The following is a 3,260-nucleotide window of genomic DNA, read 5'->3' as shown; positions in this document are numbered from 1 at the left end:
TTACTGTCAAACTGTTTTCCACAAACTTCACAATGATATGGCTTTTCTCCAGAATACGTCTTCTTTTGTTGTGTTAGATTATTAAATGTTTTTCCACAACTGTAAAGTTTATCATCACACTGATGTTTGTTAGATACTTTTAGGTTATTTCCAGTTAACTTTGTTTCTCCACTAATATTGTTGTTTGGGAAATTTACGTCTTCTGTAAACTGACTTCCACTACAGATGTTCACACTGGTGTCTTTATCTGAAGTAGATATAAATGATGTCAAAAATTAGGTAATAATAAATATATCATACATTACTTAATTTGATGAACATCTAAATATATTTTAATGTTCAAACATGATCAACACAAATATTAATACAGAAATACTAAAGATATAACTGAGTTTAAAATTTATAAAAACATTTTCTACCCAGAACAGAATAGCATTAAAGACATAAACTGTTGGTAACGTACCACATTCAAGAGACGTTTTTAGTAGATAACATCTAAAACTGCCAGTATAAATATGATAGTACAGTGTACCACCAACCAACACTACTTTCAGCCAGTGCCTTTCTGAATTAACTGTTAGTATCTTCTAACTTGAAGTGGTGATTATCATGATATCCTCTAACGATTTGTCTACTTTAACATGTTAATTAACATCAATACTTTATAGTTCCTGTTTAAATGTTCAGTATGTGTTAAATGAATATTTGTACATGCCAAGATTTAAACTAAACTAAAATGTTTATCTATATATTATTTATCAAATTTAGGTATTACTAGAAACTGTTTCATTATTGACTTCAGTATGTTAAATTAAATGACTGGAGATTTGGGTTATATAGGCTGTTCAGGATAATCACATTTATAGAAATAAATGACAGCAGTACATTCTCTGAATGTGAAGAACCAGAAAGATAACAAAACTGGTCAGTTAGAAAATTTCTTAATGTTTCATTTAGAGAAACAAGTACTGTCCTCCTGTTCATTTTGAGCCAAACGTTTCTTTAAAATTTTAAATGCACTTTATTGCTATTTTATCGCTTTACATATTAATTTCCAAGTAAAAATAACAAAAGACAGTTCTTCTTCCTCAATCTTCATCTGTCCTCTAAGCATTCCTAAAATAATTTAAGAGATCAGCACACCAGTCTATATACCACATAACTTTTGCATCATATCTGAACCTATTCATATCATGTGACTACTCCTTACCAATAGCATTGAGCCATCTATACTGTTATTCCCACTCAATATTCCCTTTCTTCACTAGCACTGTATCATATAGGGTTGTGTGTTCCAGTTCAGGGTTCTGCCACTCAGACCAACATCAGCTCCTTATGTGTTTTGTCAGGTGGTATGCACAATTGCCTTACAACTTCATTCCATGGGCCATTGTACTCATCATTACATGGACGACTGGCTCCTACTCGCCTCTTCCAGTCCTCAGTTATAGAACCACAAGCAGCATTGATAGGTTTAACGTATCAACATGGAGAAGTATATTCTCAGCCCACTCAATACCTTATTAATTTGGAGATTTTCTTCAATTACAACCTCAGTCAGGCCCAGCCTTCTCCTCTTCGTCTCTGGGACATGGAGCAAACAGTTACACAGGCCCTCCCGTTACATTCTCTCATACCTCAATAGGTTCTATTTTGGGGATGTGGAAACTCTCATTCCTATTTGTCGAGCTCATATGCATTCACTTCTTTGGACATTCGTCGATCACTAGAGCTTCTCCTTGGATCCCTTGGACCACCCTGCTACCTTTCCTTCTGCTATCAGGGTTGACCTCTCTTAGTGGCTTCACAGGTACCAAACCATGGTAGGAGTTCCCCTTCCTCTGCCTTGTCCAGAGTTATACTTGTCCAGGGATGCATCTTTAGAGGGTATGGATGCTTTCCTTGACTCTTGAGAGATTTATTAGTCTGTGGTCTGTCAAGCAGTCTGCCCTCCATACCAACAGATTTTCACTGTTGCCAATTGTATCACCAAGCAAGGTAGAACCAAATGCAAGTCACCGTGTTTTTGAACTCTGGATATCCTTTTCTGACCTCACAATCACCCCATGGTGATCTTAGGAAGCCATGTTCTTGGTGCTGTCAATCTGGTTGTGGAACAATTATTTCATCCCAATCAGATTCTTCTAACAAAGTGGTCCTTCCATCTTCATGTCTTTCAGTTGGTATGTTCTCAACTGGAAACACCTCATATCGATGCTTTTGCCACAGAATGGAACACCAAATTTCCTTTTTATTGGTTTCCCATTCCAACCCAGTTCAGTCAGGATTGGAGGTGTCTTCACATCTATGCCTACCCTGTAATTCAACTTCTGTCCAGAGTTTTACCCTCATCCAAACCATTTCGTATTGACCTGCACAGCTATGGTTCCCTCTGCTCTGGCCTTTACTTGTACAATCTCACCTACCTTTACCCCTGTCTTGGTCTCTACTCCATTAACTTTGATCAGACATTGTCCATCCAGATTTCACCAAACTCCTTCTTCACGCATGGCTTTTGTCAGATCCATTGTCTCAGCTCAGGAAAAGAATCTTTATGTCACATCCTTCCTTTCCTGAACCATCTGACCTTCTTCCATAGCTATTTAACAATTGCAATGGTCTACCTTCTGCGATGATTGGTTTCATGTGGTTTCCCTTCTCACCCATCTGTTTTTCATCTTTCCTAATTCTTCACGACATTGTTTGACATGGGCTTGTCTGCTTTGACCATTGGGTAGCCTTGTCGAACACCTTTCTTTTCTCTGGGATTTATCTTCTCCTGTCATTTCTTTACTTTTCCGATCCTTTCATGTCCTTTTTTTTGCTTGATTCGGATTACAATGTGGTCCTTTATGCCCTTTCCCTTTCTCCATTTTAAACACTGTCTATGCATTCCTTGTACCATCTCTCCCTCAAGACCGATTTACTCCTCCTCCTCGTTGCTTGTGCACATCATCATACACATATTTATTCCTTTAATGTTTCTCACATCCTTTAAAATTCCTATTATATTGTCCTCTATCCCAACTGGTTCTTCCTCCCTTAAACCTATGCTGCCAAGACAGGTTGTTTGGCTTTCTCAATCATTTCCTTGCAGTCCATCTCCCACCTGTTCTTACATTCTGGTCCAGATAGGCTTCTTTGTCTGGTTTGATATTACAGGTGTTATTTGACACACTCTTATTTACGAGGTTCACGTTTCCAACTTTTTATTACCTGGAATCCTTCCATTTCCTATGATTTGTCACTGTCGCTCACAA

The sequence above is a fragment of the Limulus polyphemus genome, unplaced genomic scaffold, assembly GCF_000517525.1.
Source record: "Limulus polyphemus unplaced genomic scaffold, Limulus_polyphemus-2.1.2 Scaffold12356, whole genome shotgun sequence".
NCBI lineage: Eukaryota > Metazoa > Arthropoda > Merostomata > Xiphosura > Limulidae > Limulus > Limulus polyphemus.
The sequence above is the reverse complement of the archived record's forward strand: the minus strand, read 5'-3'. Positions refer to the sequence as shown.